The sequence below is a fragment of the Mixophyes fleayi genome, chromosome 4 (assembly GCF_038048845.1).
Source record: "Mixophyes fleayi isolate aMixFle1 chromosome 4, aMixFle1.hap1, whole genome shotgun sequence".
NCBI classification, from domain to species: domain Eukaryota; kingdom Metazoa; phylum Chordata; class Amphibia; order Anura; family Limnodynastidae; genus Mixophyes; species Mixophyes fleayi.
In genome coordinates, this window is record NC_134405.1 from 171,742,082 (window position 1) to 171,755,428 (window position 13,347).

A 13,347-nucleotide genomic window follows, 5' to 3' on the forward strand; every position below is an offset into this window, starting at 1 on the left:
AGGTGCTCATTGCTATTAACAAATGCAAAATACATAGGCTTATTGTGTCAATTTTTTTGTTCCGAAATCTAACAACTGGATACCTCCCCACGAGAAATCCTGTGTTCGCACCTGGGCAGCAGTGGAGCTTGGGCAGCGTTCTGCATCAAACATCACTGCATCTGGACTTCTGGAGGAGGTAATATTTATCTGTCTTTACTGTTTTTTGTTTTTTTTGTATACAAGTGTGTGGGGATCTGAGAAGTGGGTAATTGGTATGGAGAGGTGGGGGGTACAGGGCAGTTTGAGAATTTGCCTAGGGCACCGAGAAGCCTTGCACAGGTGGATTGAAGAAGGAGTCATGGCTAATGATCACAGGTTAGTACAGTAGAAACTCCTAGTTGCAGGGCTTTCCCATTTATAAACTTCTCCAGCGAAGGATATAATGTTGGATTTATATACTGTGTGCACTATTTGTAAAATGTGTATGTACATAGAATACATGTAAAAGTCAAAGTTGAATGCCCCCTGTCCTGTCAAAATCACAGGCACTGTGTATTTTTCAGTGACACTGTGTCTGAAGCTTGTCACATGGGATCCAATTCTGCTGCTCAGCACAATGGAGCTAGATCACTGTTTAATTCCTTGTTAGAGCAGTCAGACCCCACATACGTCCAATCAAACACCTACTACAGTTGCCAACATGCCTGACAATGAGACAATTGATTTTAATTGAAATCAGTAACAGGCATTATGTTAATTTTGGACCCCGTGGGCCTGTCAATGTGATATAACACTATGTATGCCTGGCTTAACTCATCCTTATTTGTTAGATTGTGTAGCGGTACCATAAGTGAGAAAATATCACATGAAGAAAGCTGAATAGGACTTTTTGCATCCATCCTGTAATTTATATTGGGAAATACCATTACAATACATACCAATACATTGCAAGAAAAGTTTTGGTTTAGCGAAAAGTTGAAAAATTAAATGTTGTGAAGCTAAAATGATATGACATTTTCATGTGTGAAATATTATCTTGTGCGAAAAGACCACTAACAGTAACCAAAAAATGATATATACTGTTAATGGGGAGGCTGTTCTGACACAGTTAAAAGAGCACTACAAGTAAACATAACTCTGTATATACTGTTAACGGGGTGGAGAGGGGTTCTAACACAATAAAAAGCTAAGACAGCCAGTGAACAAATAATATAAAAAGCCCTACTAGTAAACATTATGTATACTGTTGGGGGCAGAATGTTCTGCCATAAGCCACAGCACAAATCTAAAAAATGAAAGTCAAATTGCTAAATACTATATATATATTATTAGGGTCTGGGGGGTTCTGGCTGGCCATGATTATCCAATGGGGGGACTTGGCTGCAGCCTGGGGTGCAAATTTGTGACAGAGAGTTATAAACTGACGTTCACTTTAAATTATAAGAGAATATTTGTTCTCCGAAGTAAAAAGAAAACATGAACGAAAACTGTAGAAGCTTTTAATCTTGACTTATTCCCATGGTAAATGCTGAAAACAATGAGTCATCCTTAGGTGGGCATTGAGGACAAGATGTATTGATTGATACACATTTCACCTCTATTTCCTTTAAATGATACATGTGAAATTGGCCTTATTTGCATGGTCTGCTTTTTATTCATAGACCACACTATGGTGTTATGCATTGTCCTCCATGGACTGGCCATATCCCCTTTAATGACTGAACACACCCCCTCTTGCAGTTGACCACACCCCATTGTAGTGGGCTCCTACCACTGCATTCCCCCGGTGGACTCTTTATGTCGCAGCCGACACTGTCAGTTTAAAGGTAATACTGAAAACCACAGAAGCTTATATTGTTTTCCAAGAGGAATGGCATAGATAGAGAAAGGAAGAGGGCCTAGGACAGTGCCTTGAAGTACCCCAACTGATAGAGTAAATGGAGAGAAGGTTGATCCAGAGAATCAAATACTGAAGGAGTGGTTTGATATTTAGGATAAGAACCAGAATAGGAGAGCATTCTAAAGACCTGGGTGTCATGTGCAAGCTAATTTGTAGCCATACAAAACTGCAAATATGTGTTTGTGAATTAATTCCTAGTAATATCATGATATGGCTCAGAGGAGCTGTGTACACCCAGGGGTTAAAACCTTAAAACTGCATCTAAATTAATGAGTCCCTTTGATTATGTCAAACTCCTCTTGTCTCCCCAGATAGTGCTTGTAGATAAGAGAGACCAGACCCATGGTTACAGATCACCGACCTGTGTTCAATTTATGGCACAGGTTGCAAAAGTTGAAGCCTTTTAAAATATCTATTTCAAGATATATGCAATACACATCTGGGATGTCTCAAATATTTTGACTGCTGAGATTAAATGTTAATGACAAGCTGGTGAACTAGTAAAACAGGAAAATATCCTATCATATTTACTCCAATGTCATATTTACAGGAGGCATGTATAGTATGCAGGCGAAGGGTAACTTATGACCTGTTGTGTGGAGGTAAAATCATATCTGTAAGCTATTCTGGTGACATGTTAGGATAGGATAAATAAAACCTAACTTAGAAAGTGTTTCCAAAAGAAGTCATAAAAGCCTAATTTGCATTTGCACAGACTTTCTAGTCCTGACATCCGAAGAAGGGGGGCCGTGGGCCCTGCTGCAGCTTTAAAACTGTAGTGTAACTCTAAGAAATTGTTCACTTCTGGGGAGTCAATCTGATATTGAAGAGTGTCCCAATTTCTGCTTCTTCCTGCAATAGAAACTTGATTATATGTGAGTTGTATCAATTCTGTGTATTATCCTTTTTATTTTCCAAGAAACCATTGCATTATACCTTTGTATGTTATTTGTTAAATGTATTATTTTGAAGACTGTGGATGTATTTTTCATTTAAATTACACTTAAGTTTAGGTCTCTGTGTTCTTATAAATTCATGTAACAGTTTGGTCAATACGCTACATAGCTGAACATTGTGGTTTATGATAACTCTGATTAAACTAAATTGTAATAGATAAGTTTTAAGAGAGAACTGAATGCTTCCTGGGTGTCAGCTCTTCACAAAAAAATTTGGTGGTGGCGTAATTGGTAAAGCAAAGCTAATATGTCCCATATATAGGGAATTATATAATCATTTCAGACAGACCGGGTGGGTGCTTTTTTAACCCTTTGTTACACACACGTCATGCAGGCTCAGGTGAGTGCTGGTCGTGACACTGGGGAATGCAGCATTTGCAAGAATAGTCAGTTTTGAATAGTGTCAAATGCAGTAGTGAGGTCCAGGAGAATTAGAAATAACAGTGGGGAACAAAATTGTGACTGAAGAAGATCCAATAGGTTGTATGAGAAAAGAAGGAATGTGAGGCGAGTGTAGGCAAGCATAGGCAAACATCTCAAGAAGTTTGTAGGGGCGTGGAAGTTGAGAGATGGGACTGTAATATGAGAAAGTGATTGGATTAGAATAATTTGTTCAAGTTAGTAATGATAACCACATGCTTGTACAATGAGAAAAAGATACCAGCAGAGTCGGAGAGGGAGGTAATAGAGATGTTAGTTAAGGCTGAGATGAGCACAGGAGAGTTTTCAACTGATATGTAAGGGGAGAGAGTAAATATTTCATCTTCATTTATGGGATTAAGTAAAGAGAAGATGCCTCTCGCCTCTGTTGTGACCTCTGCCTGTTTACCAGTTTCTGCTATCTTGCTTGTAACCCTGACCTCTTTCTGTTTTCCGGATTCTACTATTTCACTTGTGATCCTGACCTCTGCCTGATTACCAGATTATGCTTGAACGCCTGTTGCCCTGACCTCTGCCTGCTTTCTGGATTCTGTTTGTCCACCAGCTGCCTTGTTCCACCCCGGATTCCAGTCTGGTCTCCAGTTATTCTCCTACCACCCGCACTGGGCTCGACAAATATAAGTTCCTACTACTTAGAGTTAAAGACCTGGGGGCATCTGAGTATCTGTGAGCAATACTCGCTCTACGAGAAAGGTGGCTGCTATAGGCAAAGACCTCTACTTCCTGTTCTAAGAGTTTATCTTTGGGACGCTAGCCTAACAAATAGAACAGGAAAGTAATTGAGCAATTGTTGCTCTGGTAATAGAATACAATTTCATATTAGTTATTGTCAATCTATTCCTTGATGTAGAAAACAAGATCTTTGCAAGTGAAAATCGTGAAGGCTTGGTATGGTAGAGTTGAGAAATATTTACATGTATTAAAGAGGCATTTGGGCTAGACGCTTGTGGAGATTAGAGATTGTATGTATATTTTTTGGCAGTGTCCAGTGCATTTGAAAGTAATGAAGAGTATATAAATAATCTATTATTTTATATTTAATTTTATAATATATGAGCAGATTCAGCCATAATTGAATTAGAAGGTGACTAGGCACAAAGCTCTCCTCCCCCAAAGTAATTATAAAAGCAGGTTTTTGCTATAGAGGCAGGCTACATGCTGTGAGCACTTCCTGTGGAAAGGTAAATTCCGCCCACTTGTGAGTGAACTTTCTCACTAGCAGAAAGACACAGCTTCCTCTTTCTTCCCTGCTTCGAGTCGGATAGGACATGCAGAGACAGCTCCCAGTTAAGGGAATCTATAAGCTTATTACAATGGAGTTTTGTGCATGCGAGGGGCCTTGGGAGGCCATTTATATTAGAAATTGAATGGATTGAATGGTAGGTGGGTGAATCTGGCAATATATAGCTTTGTGATGGTTTGTAAATGGAGTTAATTTGAATGGAAAAATTTGATGTGAAATTACATGTCTTGTAATTGTGTTAGGCCTGTCATGTTTGAATGGAATTGTGTAAGTGTAATGTGTTTTTGAGGTTATTTGTCAGTAATATAGTTGATTTAAATGGTCTAATATAGTTGAAATGATCTTGTTTGAAGGTTCTGTATTGTAACTGTAAGGCTTGTCTAAGTGTATATGTGTTAGGATCTGTCTTGGGTTTGCAGATGTTAGAATATAGCTGAGTTATGGGAGTGTGTAAACTGTTTGTTAGGTTATTTGCTATGGATAGTTGTACATAACTGCATGTCTTGTAATAGTGTTGCAATGCAGTGTAGATATAATATAGATAATTGCATGGTGTTAGTCTGATTTGTATGTGATTATGTAGTCTAGTAAGAACTGGGCCCTGTTACTGTTGATATGAAAGTTGCATTTGCAGTAAATTAGGCCATTACAAGCACATGTGATTAAAGATGGTTGACAATGTGTTAATTCCTGTAATGCTGGTCAAGTCTTGGAGTTCCTGTGATGTTTAGGATGGATTGTTGGTTTAAAAAGTAATTTGTAATGCGGTTTATTGCTGGAAAAATTGAAATAGTTAATATGGCAGCACGCTTGTAAAATGGCAGCCATCTAGCAGCTTTCATGTGAAAGAAATGTGGATAGTGAATAATGGCTGTTGCAAACCATGATGAAATTTATACTACACATTTTGGACTTTGACTGCGATAAGTGAAATGAAATAATAGGAGAATAAATGGTAGACGTTTAAATATGAATAAATGATAGTTTATATGTGATATAAGTGTGAGAAGATTTGGTTGTGGAATGTATGGTTGAAAAGTGGGTTTTCTAGCCTGTGTCCCTCCTCCTCTTTCTCTCCCATCCCCACACACACAATAGTCACACACCTTTAGGCAATAGGTGAACCTCATACACCTATAGTCATACACTATCTGATACACTACATATAGTTTGTGAAAACACACACACAATGACTTGTATATTTATAAAACAGATGGTGAATGTAATGTATTATATGAAAATCTATTCTATGTTAGAAGAGTAGACAAAATCTGTTGAGCCTGTATAAAATACTGTTACATTGTCTACTGCTTTATAATATATACATAAGTTTTACAGTTACAATGTTAATTAATAATACAACATGTTTTAAATGAAGCTACATCTTGCGTGCCGTTTTTCTTGAAGAGATAAACATAAGTTATTTTATGAATATTGGTCCTGTGGATTTAAGGGAAAATAAGATTTATATTTCTTAGGTTAAATCTGAATTGTCTTTACGAGGAGTTGGTTGATGGTAATAGTCATAAGTGTTAAATCTAAAATTCTGACCCAAGTCTGCCTGTGGTGTCAAGTATATCTGGAAGCGCTTCAATCAGCTGGAGAGAATTGACACAGACCAAGTTCTGTATACAAGGAATATTCTCTAGTTTATTGATACAAAGATACAGGTTTTTATAGGCTACTGAATAAATGAATCCTACGTCATATGCATACAATAGTTTATACCACTAGTTTATGAGAAGCGCTACTGATTAACTTTCTCACGTATTCTTGAGGTGTTTACTTTTCTCCCCCTTCTAAGGACAGATGAGCCTATTATTTCTTATCTCAAGGGGAGTTGGAGATATGCTATGTGCAACACCATGGATACAGCTCCCATACTACCAGCTGGATATGAAGCTCATTATTGTTTTCATAACTGGTTACATTCTTCAGGTGTTCTCTATTAGTTCAACTTCAAGGCCATAGGCTCACATATTGCAAAACTGCAAGTTAACAGAAAAATGAATAATCTCTTCTAGCAAATAATATTTCTATACAAGTTACAATAAAATGGCTGAACAAAGGCCTTATGAGGCCTTAACAAAAAATCATATTTAACATTTCCCATCTTTTATTCAATTTTCGACCCTTTCTCCTCCTACCTACCTAATCCTATCTATAGAACCACATTCTTAATAAGCAGGTACTTATACACATGTAGGAGGCCACATGCATAGAGTTGGTCCCCTTAGGAATCTGTCAACTCATCCCCCACTAATAAGCCTGTGATCCTCCCTGTCCTAACTTGATTTATGAGGAGATGCATTTTGGCAAATGTCCATGTCTAGAAAAGATGGTTTCTTAGAAGATGGTTTCTTAAAAGATGGTTTCTTAGTAGGTAGTTAATGAGTCTATAGTAGTTCTGCAGGCCTTGCATGTCCTTTGTTCAATCTTTAGTAGTTTCTTGTTGCAAACTCTGCAGTTCTTTGGCTTTGCTAGTCCAAATAATTCATGACACTCATAGTCTGGTCAGGTTTCAGAAGTAATTTCTGTGATCATCAGAGGTTCGGGATTTTCAGTGGTTCCCTTTTTGGAGAGACAACAATCAAGTGTCAGTAACTTCTTAATCAGCCATATATTTAGTTTCATTATCACCTATACGATCAACAGGATTGCTAAACCATTTGCTACTAATGCCAATATTTCCAATATCCAACATGAATCATTACTGACAACTTTACCAATGAGGTTATGCATCTGCACAAAGACATTTTCAGAGTTTACTCTACTATGAGTGCAAATTGTTGAGCACTCCTTCCCATATGTTTCTCACAGTGGCATAGGCAATATGTCACTTAACTGTCTGTTTCATACTGGGTTAGGGAGGCCTTAATCCCTACTTCAGTCACAATTATTCTGGCAAGACATATCAATACAATGAGACAGTCATTTCTATTTATCAGAACAAAACTCCCCTGATTTGAAGACTTTGCAGTGTTATGCGTGAATCCAGGTGTCTCTTTCCTGTACTTTCACTGCCATGGGAGTCGTCAACAGGACTTGATAAGGACCCTTGTATCTGGGTTCAAGACTTCTCCTGATGTGCTTTCTCACGACCACCCAGCCCCCCAGGGTGCAGTTTATGGGTACCTGTATCAAAATTAGGGTTTGCAATGGAGGAGAATATTTGACCATGTATTTCAGTTAGTTGTTTCTATAATAAGGCAACATAATTCAACAAATCACTATATACATGGTGTAGTTGCTATGGAAAATAACAGCCTGTTCTGTTTGCTGTGCCAAACAATATCTCATATGGTGTTAAACCTGTGTCTTTCCTAGCAGTATTTTTTTCTGAGTGCAGGTAAACATGAGATCCATGGCAGACCTGTTTCAGCCATTATTTTCTGCATTTTCAATTTCAGTGTACCATTAAGGCGCTCCATACATCCTGAACTTTGGGATCTGTAGGGGGTGTGATAGTTTCTGGAATCCTTGCCCCGTAAAGTGTATCCCTCTGTCACTTACAATGACCTCTGGTACACCATATCATCAGATTACCTCATTCGCAATTTTCTTGGCTAATGCTTTAGCATTTGCTTTTCTATACAGCCATGTCTCCAGCCAGTGACTAAAGAAGTTGACACAGACAAGCACATTCTCAAAGCCCGAGCATTTGGGAAGTTATAAAGTCTATCTGTATCCTCTTATAGGGATATTATGTCTGGGGTGTGCTTTTCCATAGGACAGACTTACTCGGGTTACTTTGTGCACAGACTAGGCATTCTGCCACTAACGACTGTGCTGCTTGGGCGAACCCTGGTACTATCCATAAGCTGCTAGTGAGTACAACCATAGCATCTTTTCCCAGATGCACTTTCTCGTGTGCTATATTGGCCATAATGGGATAAACTACTTTTGGCAGACACAAACGCTGACCTTTACACCACTCCTTGCACTTCTAGTGCTCCATGTATTGCCCAAGTCTTTTTCTTATTTTCTGTTGCTTGTCTTTCCATAAGTTGGAGTGTGCTCTGGTCAAACAGGGGTCAGGGGGTCACCATGTAAATAGACTCCCCTTGGGGTACTGGGGCTATGGCGGCTTCTCGTGCGGCCTGGTCTATTTCACTTAGCTTCGGGGGTAGTATCTCTGTGTGTGTCTTCACCTTCATCACTGTTTGGAGGACAGCTGGAATGCAGTGAACAGTGCCCTGGTATGTTCATCATATTGACTGGTTTGCTTGCTGAACCCATAAGGTCCCTACTTTTCCATACAGGGCCATAATCATGCGCAATTACAAATGCATAACTTGAATCAGTGTAAATATTTACTCTTTGTCCTTTTGCATATATGCATGCAAGTGTCAGGGCCTTTAGTTCAGCTTCTTTTGCTGATGTGACTCGGTAGAGTCTGTTGAATCACTATTTCTGTGTGTGTGGTTACAGCACACCCTGTATAAGGGACAGGATTTATGTAATAGTGTGAACCATCTACAAAAAGAGTGATGTCTGCATCTGGTAATGGTTTATCTTTAATGTGAGATAAAACCAGAGATTCTTGTTTCATTAGTTCTATGCAATCATGTTCAGAAAAATTTTGTTTGCATTTTTTTTTTTTTTTCCTTTCTTTCTGTTCAAGCTGGAATGGAATTCCCCCAAATCCCTAGGGTAACCCCAATATATACAGGTACTTCTCCCATCTTTTGAAACTTGCTGCAATAAGGCAGCAGGATTCAACATTGTGCATTGCTTAAGTGTAACGTTACTGGGAGTAAGCAGTGCTACTTCATTAGGATAGGCTTCAGTAAGGAGCATGTGGAATCCAAGGAAAAGGTTCTTGGTTTCTGAGTTCCACAAAGTTTACACTCATTAGATGGAGTGTACAGTACAACGGTTAAGACAGATGTGGTAACTTTAATTCTTCTGGAAGAGAAACACTTAGCTTAAATAACCTGTTAATAAGCCACATCATCAGTTCTATTAGTGTATATAATAATGTGTTGGGCCACAATACTCACAAACACATTCCTGCATTGGGTGTAAACCCCTGTAGTCATGGGTTGCTCTTTTCTTTATTTGGTTGGGTTAAACTTTCATATTAGAATTTTCTAATTATGTATAATGATCTATACATTACTATGGGCCTGAGTCTGGTTCTTCCAAACTTGGCTTTCCTTTCTAGTCTAGTACACATCTACAGCGCACAGCAAAGGAAAATAACGTGCAATCTATATTCCTCCTGCTAATATCAATGAACTCCCCTCTCTGGTCTCCCTTGGACCTTTAAAAAACTTAAAATACAGTTTACTCAGATTCCCCTTGTCTGAAGGTCTTAACATATATCTGTGAACATGAGAGGCTCTGGGGCCTCTTGTGCTTCCTTTTTTTTTTTTTTTCTTCTAATAAAAAAGGAAAGGGAGGAAGAAAATACACAGTGCGCTCGGCAAGTGTTATATGTCACTCATTTCACAATAGGAGGGAATGTCCTTTGTGCTGTATATCTTCATACTTAGTAAATCTGGCCGGTAACAAATGTTTTGCTTGTGCTTGGTTTCTGTCACAACGTACGATACCGTTAAGGTAACTGGGTGTCCTAGCACAATATCTATACTCTTTTCAAGCACTAAAGCAGAGTAGTATGCAAGTGACCTTAGCTTGCGACCATGTATTTGTGTCAGTACTCCTTGTACATGTGCACTGACTTCATAACAAAATAATGTGAAAGGCTTGTCATAATCTGGCAAAGCCAGTGCTGGCGCTGAAGTTATTTCAGCTTAAAATTGGTTAAACATTTGGTTCTGCTCAGAGGAGAGTATAAATGGCTTGCTATGATCCAGAAGTGCTAATGCAGGAGCACATACAATTGCTCTTAAAGTCTTAAATCTTTTTCATTTCTGTAAAAATATAGAATTCCCATCAATGCATTACCATACCCACAATAAAAAGAATTATTTACAGTATATGACAATTATAGCACAGTAAATAAGGGCAGTAAATGTCTTTACAAACACTGATTTACTCAAAACTGTAATGAGGATACAAATAAAAACCTTTTGCTTTCTGCACATACAGAAAAACCACCTAGTTCATGCATTTGCTATGCGAATAGCACATAAACTCTAATATCTCTTCCAAAACAAGGTAATCATTACTCAGAAGAGTTTACGTTATTTAAATCCTTCATTAGTTTATACTTATGTTTGTTGTGGTGCAAAGATGGTGCATTGGAAGTTAAATCAATGCAATCTGGATTGCCTAATGGGTCTTTGCAGCTGGAGACCTGTGAATAAAAAAAAACTTTTGCATAGAGATTAACATTTATTTACTAGGAATTACTGTAACTGTAACATGCGTGTATACTGTTATCAGGTAACCAGTGAACAGCTGCTAAAAGCTTAACTGTGACGCTATGCGTTCCATGCCTTGATTTCCTCAAAGGGGCAGTCCCTAATTTCACAAATAGAGAATGTCAAAGTGACGAGACCTGGGCGAGTGTTCAAAGCCACTCCTTTCTTATCATCTCTTAGTACAGCCCTTTTAAATGACACTAATTAAATTTCCGGGTTTAGAAACATTCAATCTGGAATCTTGGTTCCAAGTATTCAACCATTTTAAAAGCAGCACTGTCTCATAAATCAGAGTACTCTCGTTAGACACAATACATTGTGTCTGTAAATCATTCAACATTTTCTCAACAAAATCTCTCTCCCGTGACCAAATATTCACACATATTTCTAGATTCTGTGATTTTCGTGTTCAAAGTAAAAATATATTCACTTAAGTCTCGCTCACAGACGACATTTTATCTCGTAACATTTCTTTAAAGGCATAACAAACCCTCCTGATTTCTGAGAACATTCATCAGCGCCATTTTAACACAGATAAAAACAGCATGTAAGCTCACTCCCACAATTCTCAACTTCATTAAAGAGAAAGCTATATTTCTGAACTTCAGAAACAAAATTATTTTGTTCAAATACAGAAACGGCTTGTTGGATCCCAGCCAGCTTTGTTCTGACACTAGTACTTATAGGGATAATGTACATTATTTACAATCTTGTCCGTGCAATCGGACCAAACATTTTAAAACTTCTTTTGTATCTTTTTAAAAGCTTATCATTAAGCAATGAATGTACAACTTTTTCAACCTTGAAACATGTCTCTTGTAAAAAAACGGACAAGACAGACAAACATTGTGATTTAAAGTAAATCAAACATCTCCCTTATAGAGCACTAAGACAGAGAACAAACAATGTCAATTATCACGGATCTCTCTCACACGCAGTAAGACGGAGACAAAACTCACATACAGAGAAAGAAAACTTAACTGACATCTTCCAGCCTACTGCTGTGGAACTACAAGTCCCAGCATTACACTAAATACAAGTTAGCTTCAACATGTTATCATCAATCAGCACTCCGGACACATTTTTTTCAATTTTACATACATTGTCAAAAACAAAAAACAGTGTGCTTCTTATCTCAACACACTGAAATCATTTACACAGAATAAGGGAGGGGCACATTTCACTTATTCAGCTGCACAGGATCAAACATACATTTATAATATACAACCTACTTGATTCATTATTCAGCTTCCGATGCATTTAGCATATCCACATATATTTCGACTTTTCAGATCTCTTAACTTTCCTGTGCCACCTCAAACAATCTCTTGGGGTTTGATCTCAATACCCCTTTGTTCTTGTCACATTACCACTTGCAACACCTTTGTTTCTCCATCCACACATATCTTTGGCTATCCCCGCTTTCTTGAAAAATTCCCTGCAGACCTTCTACTCCCCCATTTCCTTAAGTCTTTGTGCATCATATCTATGAGGGAGCTGCTGTCATTTGTTTACTATCTATATTACTCGTATTGACAGTATTCTGTTGAGTCCAAATCGGGACTCTTATCTAGTTTCTGTGGGTTGTCCTTGCACTGGACGTCCCGTTCTGTGGACTCCTTGTACTGGATGTCCGTGCTAAATAGCTTCTTTGACAGTATCTGGGACGAAGGTCTTTTGGAAATCTCTCTTACATAATTTGGGCAGATTACAGAATCTCCCTTCTTTGATATACCTCTGGGGATGGTGTCTAAAATGTTCACTCAATGTTCAAAACAATAACTCTCTAAATCCCTCTATTCCATTACATGCTTCTTTGATCAATGTCTTATGTGACTTTTATGCTTTATACATCATACATAGGTACAAACACATGCACTCAAAATTCAATCATCTTTCAAAAATCTAATCAACAATACAATTACAGTAAACAAATTGGGTTAATACTGTACTATATTAATCAGATGATACTTGAGACTCACAAATTCGCGTGTCAGGTGCCTCAGACAGACATGAGGTGACCCAGACTAGGAAGACCAACGAGTAGAAATCTACTGACCGCGGATGTTGGGGTTCAATGTGCTGGGAAACCTCCGTTGTCTGTCTTGTAGCCTGCTGGACAGCGAATCTCTGTGGCGACCTCCAAGTTGTTAAATCTAAAATTCTGACCCAAGTCTGCCTGTGGTGTCAAGTATATCTGGAAGCGCTTCAATCAGCTGGAGAGAATTGACACAGACCAAGTTCTGTATACAAGGAATATTCTCTAGTTTATTGATACAAAGATACAGGTTTTTATAGGCTACTGAATAAATGAATCCTACGTCATATGCATACAATAGTTTATACCACTAGTTTATGAGAAGCGCTACTGATTAACTTTCTCACGTATTCTTGAGGTGTTTACTTTTCTCCCCCTTCTAAGGACAGATGAGCCTATTATTTCTTATCTCAAGGGGAGTTGGAGATATGCTATGTGCAACACCATGGATACAG

General features: G+C 38.2%; 1 long non-coding RNA gene across 1 annotated transcript; it reads right to left on the minus strand.

Moving 5' to 3' along the window:
- Positions 1–6,145: 6,145 nt before the first annotated feature.
- Positions 6,146–12,080, minus strand: LOC142152331 (uncharacterized). Its single transcript, XR_012691324.1, has 2 exons — positions 10,157–12,080; positions 6,146–9,444 (listed from the first exon to the last, which is right to left on the minus strand). It is a non-coding gene; the product is annotated as an uncharacterized LOC142152331 (long non-coding RNA).
- Positions 12,081–13,347: the final 1,267 nt, after the last annotated feature.